The sequence below is a fragment of the Aotus nancymaae genome, unplaced genomic scaffold, assembly GCF_030222135.1.
Source record: "Aotus nancymaae isolate 86718 unplaced genomic scaffold, 86718_ANA_hifiasm-v0.15.2.pri h1tg000007l, whole genome shotgun sequence".
NCBI lineage: Eukaryota > Metazoa > Chordata > Mammalia > Primates > Aotidae > Aotus > Aotus nancymaae.
This window is the reverse complement of record NW_026988418.1, coordinates 15,575,966-15,591,345: the sequence shown is the minus strand read 5'-3', so window position 1 is coordinate 15,591,345 and position 15,380 is coordinate 15,575,966. Positions and strand designations below refer to the sequence as shown.

General features: G+C 39.9%; 1 protein-coding gene across 2 annotated transcripts in view; it reads right to left on the bottom strand.

Moving 5' to 3' along the window:
• Positions 1 to 15,380, bottom strand: part of ZFYVE9 (zinc finger FYVE-type containing 9) — a 213,025-nt gene that overhangs the window by 157,621 nt on the left and 40,024 nt on the right. The gene's annotated exons all lie outside the window — the stretch shown is intronic.

Sequence of the window (15,380 nt, the reverse complement as noted above, 5' to 3'; positions counted from 1 at the left end):
TGAAGAAATGGAGGCAAAAAGAATTTAAGTGGCTTGCAAAAGGTCACACACAGTGACACAGCCAGAATTTGAATCCAGGCAATCTGGTTTCATGTTCCAGATTCTTAACCACTAGCTATGTATACATTTGGAAACATTCCTCTTTTACCTCTTTTCACCCTTTAGAAATATTTGCAGCAAAAAAATGCTTCCATGAGCTAGAAGTTGTGTTCACTGTTTTGCAAAGAAAAAGAGAAAGAGAACAAGGAAAAGAAAAAAATATGGTTTAATAACATATAAACACTATGGTATGTCTGAATTTATTAATACTCCCACTACAGATGGCAGTAAGCACTGCAGATCAGGGAGAGAGATATCTAGGTTATATTATAGGTTAACAAGTTATTACCATGGACTTAAAAAATATACACATGTCTATTGTTATATAATATATTCATACATGCTATTTAGCATAGCATTATAATCAACATAATGCTATATGCTGAGTGAAGTATTAAATAAGTCATGCATGTACATCTAAACTTGCTATCTTTTTAAATTGCTGAATAGCATTCCATTAAATAGACGTATAGTACTACAACAATTTAGCTCTTATCCCTATCCATAAGCATTTAGATTGCTTCCATGCTTTTATGCATATCAACAATATAATGAATATCTTTGTACCTGTATCTTTACCCTTTAACGGGCAATAATCTCTAAAAGCAAAGTTTGAGAGAGAGGTAGTGCGCATTTTAAATTTTAATAAATATTGCCAAGTTTTCCACCAAACATGTTGTTTATTTCCTCAAAGGGGTATATATAAGAATTTTTTTTTCCATGCTCTTATCATTACTGAATAAAATCAATCTTCTACCAATCTCACAGGTAGTAAATGGAACTTGATTTTCTAATTCATATTTTTCATTATGAATAAAAGCTAAACATCTATTTATAACTTTCATATGTTTATTGACCTTTCTGCAAATTGCCTACAAATATTCTTTATATGTATCATGTTTAAAATCTAAGTCTCAGTTTAATGTTTGAGTGAGTCTTTTTTTGAATATGAAGGTCTTCCATTTTACGTAGTCAAATTCATCAATCTTCATTTTTGGCTTCTGCATTTCATATCATGCTTAGAAAAAGCCTTTTTAGGCTGGGCACGGTGGCTCACGCCTGTAATCCTAGCACTTTGGGAGGCCAAGGTGGGTGGATCACCTGAGGTCAGGAGTTCAAGACCAGCCTGGCCATCATGGTGAAACCCCATCTTGGGGAAAAAAAAAAAAAGCCTTTTTATACCAATATTATGAACATATTCACCCATATTTTCTATGCTATTTTCATGGTTACTTTTGCTTGCTTCACTCTTTCATCGTCTAGAATCTATTTTGGAAGGAAAGGCTCTATAACTTGTTTTTCTCACTCAATAATATATCTTTATCTGGAAAGATATAGTTTATCTTTCCAGATAAACTACTTTATTTGTTTTGAGATGGAGTCTGGCTCCATCGCCCAGGCTGGAGTGCAGTGGCACAATCTCAGTTCACTGCAACCTCTGCCTCCCAAGTTCAAGCAATTCTTGTGCCTCAGCCTCCCAAGAAGCTGGGACAACAACTACTTTGTATTAATTTTACACACAGAATTCTATAATATAACCATATCATAGTTTTCCTGTTATTTATCAGTTATACAAAGCACTAATAGGCATTTACATTTTCCCCTATTTTTCCACGATTACCAAGAATGTTCCCATTAACACCCTTGTACATACCTCCTTAGACATGTGTATGTATGCATGTATGTGTGCATGTTTGAAGACAAGTATTAAGATGCAGAATTACTGAGTCATTAATGTGTATCTTTTTTGATACTGACAAATTACCCTCCAAAATGATGTGCCTAATATGCTTTCATTTTAAAAATTAATTACCTGTATCCATTCATTTAACAAATATTTAAATGTTTTCTTTCTGCTAGACACTGTTCTAGAGGCTGGGTACACAGCATAATAATAGCCAACCCAGACAAGGACATTGCTCTCGTGATTAAGAGTGCAGGCTCTAAACTGTGCCAGGTAGTCCCAAGTACTTAGGAGGCTGAGGTGGCTGTTTGAGCCCAGGAGTTCAAGTATAGCCTAGGCAACAACAAAAAAGAGTGTAGGCTGTAGAGACTGACTGCCTGAGTTCAAATGGGAGTTCAACAAGCATGAGATGTCTGACTTTGGACAAGTTACTCTACTCTTGCGCCTCAAGTCCCTTATCAACAAAACAGTAATAATAATAATAATAGTCTCTATCTCATAGGATTGCTGTGGATTGTTTTGTCTAGGTTCAGAAAGTACTCAAAGATTTATTACTTAAATTTGCTATTACTTTTATTTTTGTCAATGAGAGGCAGAAATATATTTCATTATGGAATCATTTTTCTGATAAACAGTAAGACTGAACATATATTTTTACTGTTTTAGCCTTTTGAATTTCCCATTCTATGACCTCCTGTTTAAATTCTTTGTCCATTTTCTTCTGTTATGATGTTTACATTTTTCCTTAATGACTTGTCAGTCTTTACACATCCTGGGCGTTAATCCTTTGACTGTTAAATATGATGCAAATATTTTCTAGTATGATACGTATACTCTGACCCATAGGCTGTCAGGTTTTGTTTGTGGCCAAATCACAAGGGTAGCAGTACTGACGACTGTTTTGCCAAGAGAATTTCAAGTCCTACAAACTTTAAAAGGTTTGTAACTACTTAGATTTAAAGGAAGGAGGTAACATATACCCTGTAAGCAACAGAAAGTAAAAGCCAAAGGCTTAGGAGCAATTTCTGACTTATGTACTCTTGTCTCCTAAAATACTTGGTACAGGGTCTTGTACACAATAGACTCTGGATGAACAAGCATATTTGAATGTAGCAAAATCTCCTTACTAGATTACGCACTTCTTTTTTTTTTTTTTTTTGAGAAGGAGTTTCGCTCTTGTTACCCAGGCTGGAGTGCAATGGCGCCATCTCGGCTCACCGCAACCTCCGCCTCCTGGGTTGAGGCAATTCTCCTGCCTCAGCCTCCTGAGTAGCTGGGATTACAGGCACACGCCACCATGCCCAGCTAATTTTTTGTACTTTTAGTAGAGACGGGGTTTCACCATGTTGACCAGGATGGTCTCGACCTCTTGACCTTGTGATCCACCCGCCTCAGCCTCCCAAAGTGCTGGGATTACAGGCGTGAGCCACCGCGCCCGGCCGGATTACGCACTTCTTATGGGTAATGATGGTGTCAAACTTACCTTGAATCACTCTCACAATGCCTACAAGTGCTTTTACACAGAAAAAGCACTCAAATGTTTTTATAGATTGCCCTCTCTGAATATGCATGAAAGTAGCTAAAGTAATCAATGTAAAACAAAGCAATCCCCCCGCTCTAAGATTACACCCTGATTTGCAGCAGCACGTAGCTCTGTACAGAGTCTGATGTTGTTTGGGTATCTTCATCTTAAATTCACCGTGTTTCAGGTGTTTGTCCTAGAAAAAAAAAATGCCCCAGCAATTACCGTGTCCTAAGCCTGTCTACGTGCTGCTAAGGCCATGTCCATTTAATATTCTTCATGTTTTAGTCTCTCTCTCCAAAGCATTTCTTCTCACTACCATTATTTAACAATAAGTCCACTTCCCCACACTAGATACAGCTTTTCGGTCCCTGGATTTTATTCTTTTCCCACATACCCTGCCCGGTTGAGCTCTCCTTTGCTAAGTGCCACTAGAGTGGTTACTTTCCAGGATATCACTCTTGGTGATCTAGGCTTATAGTTTCATGTGAAATCATGAGACAATGTGGTGTAATGGAAAAAGTGCAGGATTGCTGGAGCCAGATGATCTGGGTTTGTGTACTGGTTCAGCCATTTACTAACTATATGACTTTAATAACCCTAAGTATCAGTTTACCTACTTTCAAATGGGGATAATATCAATAATATCTAACTGGGTCATAGGACTGCAATAAGGATTAGAAAAGTAGATGATAATGCAGAAATATTTCATAAAGAATTATACAAATATACATCACTACTACATGAAATATAGCTCAAAGAAGTATCAGTAAAAGGACTCTACCAGACAAGTCACTTCATGAGGGCAAGTGTCTAACTGGGTCATGGCTGCATCTTCAAAGCCTGGTATATTTGTCAAACGAATGACAGAGAACAAAAAGATAATTTATCAGTGACCTTAGCCAAATTAATAAATCTCTGGAGTCTGGGTTTCAATCTCCTCATTTGTAAAGTAAGAACACCACCTCCCATCTCAAACTGTCATTTGTGAAGATTAAAAGGAAATAATATTCACTGGCCGGGTATGGTGGCTCAGGACTGTAATCCCAGCACTTTGGGAGGCCAAAGAGGGCAGAATGCTTGAGTCCAAGAGTTCAAGACCAGCCTGGGCAATATGGTGAAACTCTGACCGTACAAAAAACACAAAAATTAGCCAGCCATGGTGGTGCGCATTTATAGTCCCACCTACTAGAGAGGTTAAGAGGCTGAGGCAGTAGTATCACTTGAGCCATAACGGTTGAAGCTGCAGTGAGCCGATATCGTGCCACTACATGATCCAACTGCCTGTGTAGGGAGGGAGGGAGGCATAGAAAAATAGTATCTATAAAATGTAATAGATATTTATCTATTTGCTTCTTCCTGTCAAGCCAGATAGAGTTTAAGGCTTGGTTGTATAAAAGGTAGACTCTGTTTATAGAGTCTACTGACATAAATTCTTCTAGGGACAGTCAAGAAATATTACACTATCATCTACCGTTTACGCTCAATAAAAATATACTGACAAAGTGATTATTTAAGTACTTTATCTCAGCCATGTTTAAAGAGCTGCAGTTCACTGTGCCTCACATACACACAGACACTTATAATGAACCACAGTCCCACTGAAGTCAAGAGCCTTCTCAAAGACAAGGGCTTCTTTATGTAATCCAGACATGACAATTTACCATCGATAGAACTGAAAATCTTTTAAGCATCTAAGTCATATCAAAACAAATTCTACTTATTGGTCACAGCACATAAGACAGACACATGGTTTTATTTAGTTATCAACAGTATTCACATACTGAGAATGCAATCCATATTGTGCAACAAAATTAAAACTAGAGCACCTAACAGAGCCCTGAAGGACATTAAGCATAAACTGACAGAACTGAAGTGAGAAACAGACAATTCAACAATAACAGTTGAAGCTTTGCCATATCTACTGCAAGAACGAAACCATTCTCAGCAATCAGACTGTTGACATTCCAGAAAATGTCAACACCATTCTGAAGAAACACACAGGTATTGATTGTGAAGGAACCCAGAGGTATCCTGCAGAGGGATTTCAATCACATCAATGTAAAACACAATCTTGTTGGAATGAAAATGCAGCAGCTCCAAGTTGACAAGTGGTAGGAAAATAGGAACTGGCTATGGTTTACACTATTTGTAGTCACGTACAGAACATAATCATGGGCGTTATACTGGGCTTCCATTACAAAATGAGGTCTATATATGCTCACTTCTCATCAACATAGTTATCAAAGAGAATGGGTCTCGAAATCCAAATTTTCTTGGGTGAAAAATATAACTGCAGGGTTCAGAAGAGGCCAAGGGTTGCCTGTTTAGTATCTGAAGCCCAGGATACTAACACAATTCCATGAGGAAAGAACATTTTTCAACAAATGGTGTTGGATGTTCACATGCAGAAGAATGCGGTTGGACCTACCTCACACCATATACAAAAATTAACTCAAAATGAATAATAGATCCAAATTTAAGAGCTAAAATTCTTCAAAGAAAACATAGGAGCAAATCTTTGTGGTCTTGCACTAAGCAATATGCACCAAAAGCACAAGTTTAAAAAAAAAAAAAACCTGGCCAGGGGCAGTGGCTCACACCTGTAATCCTAGCACTTTGGGAGGCCCAGGCGGGTTGAATCACAAAGTCAGCAGTTTGAGACCAGCCTGGTCAACATGGTGAAACCCTGTCTCTACTAAAAATACAAAACATTAACAGGGCATAGTGGTGGGTGCCTGTAATCCCAGCTACTCAGGAAGCTGAGGCAGGAGAATCGCTTGAACCCTGCAGGCAGAGGTTGCAGTGAGTTGAGATCGCGCCACTGCACTCCAGTCTGGATGACAGAGTAAGACTCTGTCTCCAAAAAAAAAAAAGAAACAAAAAAAAAAACCTAAGGCCAGGTTTGGAGGTTCACACCTGTAATCCCAGCACTTTAGGAAGCTGGGTGGGGGGGGGCGGGTGGGCAAGTCATTCAAGGCCAGAAGTTTGAGACCAGCCTGGCCAACATCATGAAACCCCATCTCTACTAAAAATACAAAAAATTAGGCTGGGCACAGTGACTTGCACCCATAATTCCAGCACTTTGGGAGGCCAAGGTGGGTGGATCACTTGAGGTCAGGAGTTCGAGACCAGCCTGGTCAACACGACAAAACCCCATCTCTGCTAAGAATACAAACATTAGCTGGGTATGGTGGCACATGCCGATAATCCCAGCTACTCGGGAGGCTGAGGCAGGAGAATCATTTGAACCCAGAAGGCAGAGGTTGCAGTGATCCGAGATCATGCCACTGCATTCCAGCCTGGGTGACAGAGCGAGACTCCGTCTCAATTAAAAAAAAAAAAAAAAAAAAAAAACAGAAAAAGAAAACCACACTGAGTTATCACTTTACAATAGCTAGGACAGCCAGAATAAAAATGACAGACAAGAATAGGTATTGGTAAAGATGTGAAGAAACTGAAATTCTCATATATTGTTGACAGGAATGTAAAATGGTACAACTACTTTATAAAACAGTCTGGCAGTTCATCAAAAAGGTAAACGGAGTTACAATATGGCCCAAATAATTCCACTCCTTGGTAAATATCCAAGAGACAAGAGAATATGTCCACAGAAAAATCTGTACACAACTGTTCACAGCAGCATTATTCATGGAACCCCAAAGTAGAAACAACCCAAATGTCCATTAACTGACAAAGGAATAAACTGTGGTATACACAATGTAGTATTATTTGGTATAAATAATATTATAAAAAATAAAATGGGCCAGGCACGGTGGCTCACGCCTGTAATCCTAATACTTTGGGAGGCCAAGGCGGGTGGATCACAAGGTCAGGAGGTTGAGACCATCCTGGCCAACATGGTGAAACCGAGTCTCTACTAAAAACACAAAAATTAGCTGGGCGTGGTGGTGCACACCTGTAGTCCCAGCTACTCAGGAGGCTGAGGTAGGAGAACCACTTGAACTTGGGAGGCGGAGGTTGCAACGAGCTGAGATCGCACCACTGCACTCCAGCCTAGGCAATAGAGCAAGCCTTCATCTAAAAAATAAATAAGTAAATAATTTTAAGAAGGAAGTACTAATACATGCTACAACATGGATGAACCTTGAAAAGATGCTAAGTGAAAGATGTCTGATGCAGATACCACTTATATGAAATGTCTGGAATAGGCAAACTCATAAAGACATAAAGTCGATTTGTGGTTGTTAGGGGCTGAAAAGAAGTGAGAGAGGGAATGACTGTAAATGGGTAGAAAGTTTCTTTCTGGGGTAACTTAAGTGTTCTAAAATTATGGGGCTGGGTATGATGGAACACGCTTGTAATCCCAGCACTTTGGAAAGCCAAGGCAGGTAGATCACTTTAGGTCAGGTGTTCCAGACCAGCCTGACCAACAATAACTAGTGTTATTGTCTTCATATCTCTATAAAATATATCCTCCATAATCTTCTGAAATAGTTTTTTAAAAAGAAAATCATAAATCTGGCTAGGCGCAGTGGCTCATACCTATAATCCCAGCACTTTGGGATGCCAAGGCAGGTAGCTCACTTGAGGTCAAGAGTTCAAGACCAGCCTGGTCAACATGGCAAAGCCCCATCTCCACTAAAAATACAAAAATTGGTCGGGCGCAGTGGCTCATGCCTGTAAACCCAGCACTTTGGGAGGCCAAGGAGGGCATATCATGAGGTCAAGAGATCAAGACCATCCTGGCCAACATGATGAAACCCCGTCTCTACTAAAAATACAAAAATTAGCTGGGTGTGGTGGCACGCAACTGTAGTCCCAGCTACTAGGGAGGCTGAGGCAGGAGAATCACCTGAACCTGGGAGGCAAAGGTTGCAGTGAGCCGAGATCAAGCCACTGCACTCCAACCTGGTGACAGAGCAAGACTCCATCTCAAAATAACGAGAACAAAAGCAAAAATTACCCAGCCGTGGTGGAACACAACTGTAATCCCAGCTACCTGGGAGGCTGAGGCAGGAGAATCATTTAAACCAAGGAGGCAGAGGTTGCAGTGAGCCAAGATCACACCACTGCACTCTAGTCTGTGTGACAGAACAAGACTCTGTCTCAAAATAAATAAAATAAAATGAAATAAAATTAGACAGTGGTGATTACTGCACAACTCTGAAAACTACTGAAAGTAGTTCACAACTGAAAACTACTGAATTCTATACTTTGAACAGATGAATTTTATGTTATTTGTGTATCTCAATAAAGCTATTTTAAAAACAGGAATTAAAACTAGAAATAACTATAATTCTAATCCGTCTGACCTTAACATGCCTATTCTGCCATGTCCATCAGCCTACTATATAAGCCACTGCAATACATCTTCAATTATAAGATAGATAAATTAGCAACCAGTCCTCTCACAGCTATAAATTCATTTTACAGGCTACAAAACTATTTTTTTGTACAAAATTACAAAACTATTATTTTTAATGAAATCATATGCATCAAAATATTCATCAAATGCCAACTATAACTGTTGGAATAAACTAGGCAATTTTATTTTTAAAAATTTTTAACTTGGGGCCGGGCGTGGTGGCTCACGCCTGTAATCCCAGCACTTTGGGAGGCCGAGGCGGGTGGATCACGAGGTCAAGAGATCGAGACCATCCTGGTCAACATGGTGAAACCCTGTCTCTACTAAAAATACAAAAAATTAGCAGGGCATGGTGGCGCGTGCCTGTAATCCCAGCTACTCAGGAGGCTGAGGCAGGAGAATTGCCTGAACCCAGGAGGCGGAGGTTGCGGTGAAATTTGTAACTTACATTTTAGGTTCAAGGGTACAAGTGCAAGTTTGTTATATAAGTAAACTCATGTCACAGGGGTTTGTTGTACAAATTATTTTGTCACCCAGGTATAGGCCTGGTACCTAATAGTTATTTTTTCTGATCTTCTCCCTCCTCCCAGCCTCCACACTCAAGTAGGCCCCAGTGTCTGTCATTCCCCTCTTCATGTCCATGTGTTCTCATCATTTAGCTCTCGCTTATAAAGAACATGTGGTATTTGGTTTTCTGTTTCTACATTAGTTTCCTAAGTATAATGGCCTCCAGCTCCAACTATGTTCCTGTAAAGCACATGGTCTTGTTCTTTTTTATGGCTGCACAGTATTCCATGGTTTGTATGTACTGCATTTTCTTTATCCAATCTGCCACTCGTGGGCATTTAGGTTGATTCCACGTCTTTGCTATTGTGAATAGTGCTGCAATGAACATATGCATGCATGTGTCTTTACAGTAGAACAATTTATTTTCCTTTGGGTATATACACAGTAATGGGATTGCTTGGTCAAATGGTAGTTCTGTTTTTAGCTCTGTGAGGAATCACAACACAATGGAATCACTGTGTAAAGGAATCATTTTCCATAATGGTTGAACTAATTTACACTCCCACCAACAATGTATAAACATTCCCTTTTCTCCACAACCTTGCCAGCACCTGTTATTTTTTTACTCTTTAACAATAGCCATTCTGACTGGTGTGAGATGGTATCTCATTGTTGTTTTGGTTTGCATTTCTCTAATGATCAGTGATGGTGAGCTTTCCTTCATATGCTTGTTGGTCACATGTATGTCTTCTTTTGAAAAGTGTTCATGTCCTTTGCCCACTTTTTAATGGGACTGTTTTTCTCTTGTAAATTTGTTCAAGTTTCTTTTAGATGCTGGATATTAGATCTTTGTCAGATGCATTGTTTGCAAAACTTTTCTCCCATTCTGTAGGCTGTCTGATTACTCTGTTAGTAGTTTGCTGTGCAGAAGGTCTTAAGTTTAATTTGATGCCATTTGTCAATTTTTGCTTTTGTTGAAATTGCTTTTGGGTCTTCATCATGAAATCTTTGCCAGTTCTTACATCCAAAATGTATTGCCTAGGCTCTCCTCTGGGGTTTTTATACTTTTGGGTTTTACATTTAAGTCTTTAATCCATCTTGAGTTGATTTTTGTGCATGATATAAGGAAGGGGTCCAGCTTCAATCTTCTGCATATGGCTAGCCAGTTATCCCAGTACCATTTATTAAATAGGAAGTCCTTTCCCCATGCTAGTTTCTGTCAGTTGTGTTGAAGATTAGATGGTTGTAGATGTGGGCCTTATTTCTGGGCTCTCTATTCTGTTCCATTGGTCTAAGTGCCTGTTTTGTGCTAGCACCATGCTGTTTTGGTTACTGTAGCACTGTAGTATAGTTTGAGTGGGGTACCATGATGCCTCCAGCTTTGTTCTTTTTGCTTAGGATTGTCTTGGTTTGGGGGCTCTTTTTTGGTTCCATATGAATTTTAAAATACTTTTTTCTAGTTCTATGTAGACAGAATGCAACTGATAGTTTGATAGGAATAGCATTGAATCTGTAAGTTGCTCTAGGCAGTATGGCCATTTTAATGATATTTATTCTTCCTATCCATAAGCATGGAATGTTTTTCCATTTGTTTATGTCATTTCTAATTTCTTTGAGCAATATTTTGTAATTCTCATTGTAGAGATCTTTTACCTCCCTGGTTAACTGTATTCCTAGGTATTAATATTTTATTCTTTTTGTGGCAATTGTGAATGGGATTGTGTTTCTAATTTAGCTCTCAGCTTGGCTGTTATTGGGGTCTAGGAATGCTAGTGATTTCTGTGTTGATTCTGTATCCTGAAACTTTGCTGCAGTTATCAGCTGAAGGAGCTTTTGGGTCAAGACTATGAGGTTTTCTAGATACAGAATCATGTCATCTGCCAACATGAATAGTTTTACTTCCTCTCTTCCTGTCTGGAATCCCTTTCTTTCTCTTGCCTTACCGGGCCAGGACTTCCAATACTATGTTGAATAGGAGTAATGAAAAAGGGCATCCTTCCAGCACTTTGGGAGGCCGAGGCAGGTGGATCACGAGGTCAAGAGATCGAGACCATCCTGGTCAACGTGGTGAAACCTCATCTCTACCTACAAATACAAAAAACTAACTGGGCATGGTGGCGCGTGCCTGTAATCCCAGCTACTCAGGAGGCTGAGGCAGGAGAATTGCCTGAACCCAGGAGGCGGGGGTTGCGGTGAGCCAAGATCGCACCATTGCACTCCAGCCTGGGTAACAAGAGCGAAACTCCGTCTCAAAAAAAAAAAAAAAAAAAGGTCATCCTTGTCTTGTGCCAGTTTTCAAGGGAATGTTTCCAGCTTCTGCCCATTCAGTATGAAGTTGGCTGTGGGTTGGCCATAGATGGCTATTACTATTTTGAGGTATGTTCCTTCAATACCTAGTTTACTGAGAGGTTTTTTTGTTTGTTTGGTTTTTGTTTTTTTGAGACAGAGTCTCACTCTGTTGCCCAGACTGGAGTACAATGGCATGATTTTGGCTCGCTGAAACCTCCGCCTCCCAGGTTCAAGCAATTCTCCTGCCTCAGCCTCCCGAGTAACTGGGATTACAGGCACCTGCCACCATGCCCGGTTAATTTTGTATTTTTAGTAGAGATGAGGTTTCATCATGTTGGCCAGTCTGGTCTTGAACTCCTGACCCTAAGTAATCTACCCACCTCAGCCTACCAAAGTGCTGGGATTACAGGCATGAGCCACTGTGCCTAGTCAGCAGGTTGAATTTTATCAAAAGTCTTTTCTGCATCTAGGCAATTTTATTTTTAATAAAGGACTTAAAAGTGCTTAGCAATGCTCTATGTTAAAACTTCCAGCTCAATAAGTAGCATATTTTACTTGTTTGGTTTATTAATTAGGGAATAATACTCTACAACTACTTAACAGAGCTAAGCAACAGAATTTTAGATATTCCTCAATAACATTTCCCAGGCTTAAAATTTCATTTTTAATTTTACAAAAATACCTATACTAAGCATTGATAATTTTGTCAGAATAAGTCTTTCCATGGGAATTTACAATCTTTTAGCATGGTATGACATTAGAAAAGTTGCCTAGCTTCTTTCTACCTCTTTTTTTCTCCTCTTAAACAAGGATAATAAAAATATCTGCTCCAGTTCTTTGATTGTTACGAAAATCAAAAGTGAAAGCACTCTGTAAGGTGTAATAATTATCCCCTCTTAAATGAAAAAGCTGGACTAGTAGGTATTAAATTACTGAACACCTCTGGGCCAGGCGCGGTGCCTCACGCCTGTAATCACAGCACTTTGGGAGGCAGGTCGATCACCTGAGGTCGGGAATTAGAGATCTGCCTGGCCAATGTGGAGAAACCCCGTCTCTACTAAAAATACAAAATTAGCCAGGCAAGGCAGGAGAATCGCTTGAACCCAGGAAGCGGAGGTTGCAGTAAGCTGAGATTGCGCCATTGCACTCCAGCCTGGGCAACAAGCGCGAAACTCCGTCTCAAAAATAAAGTAAAATAAAATAAATCACTGAACACTTCTTAAGAAGAGTATAAACCTGGGATGAGTGTTGGCAAGTGGGGAGATAGTACTTCAATGGGGAGGCAGACCCAACAGTTCCACTCCCAAACGAAGAAACAAAAAATGTTATAGGTCATTGGATTTGCAAAACATTTTATCAATTATTTTTTTGTTTTGTTTTGTTTTGCTTAGAGACAGGGTCTCATGCTACCCAGGCTGGTCTCAAACTCCTGAGTTCAAGCAATCCTCCCCCTTGTCCTCCCAAAGTGCTGGGATTACAGGCATGAGCCAGTCTTTGTGTGACCAGACGTTGCTTCGTTTTTGAGACAAGGTCTCGCTATGTTGTCCAGGCTGGTCTCTAACTCCTGGCCTCAAGTAATCCGTCCTCCTCAACCTCCCAAGTAGCTAGGATTATAGGCCACCACACCCAGTTTGTCAATTCTTTTACACTGAACATTAGTAACTGTTCAATCTAAAGTATGGTCCTCTGGAATAATCATCCCAGAGAGTCAAGGAACAATTTGTTTCTTTGCTGTTGCCATTAGGTATCTGATTCAGGACCACTCATCCACCACAGCAAAAAAATGGAAAAGGTTGACTTCAAAATTATTTTCCTGGCCAGGCATGGTGGCTCACCCCTATAATCCCAGCACTCTGGGAGGCAGGGGCAGGTGGATCACCTGAGGTCAGGAGTTCGAGACCAGCCTGGCCAACATGATATAACCCCATCTCTACTAAAACATACACCAAAAAATTAGCCAGATGTGGTGGCAGGCGCCAGTAATCCCAGTTACTTGGGAGACTGAGGCAGAAGAATCGCTTGAACCCGGGAGGCGGAGGTTGCAATGAGCTGAGATCGTGCCACTGCACTCCAGCCTGGGCAACAAGAGTGAAACTCTATGTGAAAAAAAATTTTTTTTTCTTGAAAGTTTTTTGGTTTTTTTTTTTTTGAGACGGAGTTTCACTCGTTACCCAGGCTGGAGTGCAATGGCGCGATCTCGGCTCACTGCAACCTCCGCCTCCTGGGTTCAGGCAATTCTCCTGCCTCAGCCTCCTGAGTAGCTGGGATTACAGGCACGCGCCACCGTGCCCAGCTAATTTTTTGTGTTAGTAGAGACGGGGTTTCACCATGTTGACCAGGATGGTCTCGATCTCTTGACCTTGTGATCCACCCGCCTCGGCCTCCCAAAGTGCTGGGATTACAGGCTTGAGCCACCGCGCCCAGCCTTCCTTGAAAGTTTTTTAAGTGTAGGTCACAAAAATAATCATACTGACCTGGTAATTTAAAAAATACTACAAATAATATTTGGGCAAAAGTAACACTTTCTCCAACACCATCCTAAGCAAACTATAACAAGAACACCATGCCAGGGAGGCATCTACACTTGTCATTAAAGAAATGCCAAAAAGACAAATAGAACCATGAAATGACCTAATTCAAAGCTGCAAGCTAAAAAGGTAAACTATATCGAATCACCTGACAGCTGTCTGAGTTTATCACATAACTCCATGATGTTCTTCTCTGCAGCCCTACTCTACCTTACCATGTCTTTTAAAAATCATTTTTATAAAAAGAAAAGCTCTGACAAGCTTATATATTAAAGATACAGCTGAGGCCAGGTGCAGTGGCTCACACCTGTAATCCTAGCACTTTGGGAGGTCGAGGCAGGTAGATTGCTTGAGCTCAGGAGTTTGAGACCAGCCTGGGCAACATGGTGAAACCCTATCTCTACTAAATACAAAGAAAATTAACCAGATGTGGTGGCATATGCCTGTAATCCCAGCTACTTGGGAGGCTGAGACAGGAAAACTATTTGAACCTGGGAGGCGGAGATTGCAGTGAGCCGAGATCGTACCACTGCACTCCAGCCTGGGTGACAGAGTGAGATTCCAGCTCAAAAACAAGCAAACAAACAAACAAATAAATAATTTTGAATAAAATTAATAACTTAAATGGCAAAAGTACAAACACAGGTCTCAATTTCCTCATATGTTCAATGAAGGAACTGGTCTAGAAAATCTTAGTTTCCTATGACTTCTAAAATTGAGTTTGAGTATTCTATGTGTTGGTGGTTGCTGTTTTAATAAGTTACAACAAACATATATCCCAAACATGCATAGTCTATTTAACTGATTAATTTATGTCCCAATATATACATTAATTAATTTTGAAACAATCTACTTTACAATCTACATTTACTCTAAATGCCTGTGTCCTTTCTTTTCAAACTTTCCCTTTTATGGTCTGCAAACATCCTCAATATCTTTTGATAACAAACATTAAAACCTCTCCTTCAACCCTATATTTCCCTCTAATTACTGTCCTTTTACCTTCATTTCACAGCCACATTCTTTAAAAAAAAAAAAAATTACTAACCCATCTTCTTACTTTCAATCTACTAAAACTGCTCTACCTAAGGTCATCAATGACTTTCTAATTGTCAATCCTAATAGACACTGTTTTTAAAAATTCATTCACGTTTATTTAAAACTAAATATTTCTCTTTTTTTCTTTTTCTTTTTTTTTTTTTTTTCTGAGATGGAGTTTGCTCTTCTCAGTCTGGAGTGCCATGGTGCAATCTCAGCTCACTGCAACCTCCACCTTCCAGGTTCAAGTGATTCTCCTGCCTCAGCCTCCTGAGTAGCTGGGATTACAGGCATGCACCACCATGCCCAGCTAAATTTTTGTATTTTTAGTAGAGACGAGGTTTCTCCATGTTGGTCAGGCTGGTCTCAAACTCCCAACCTCAG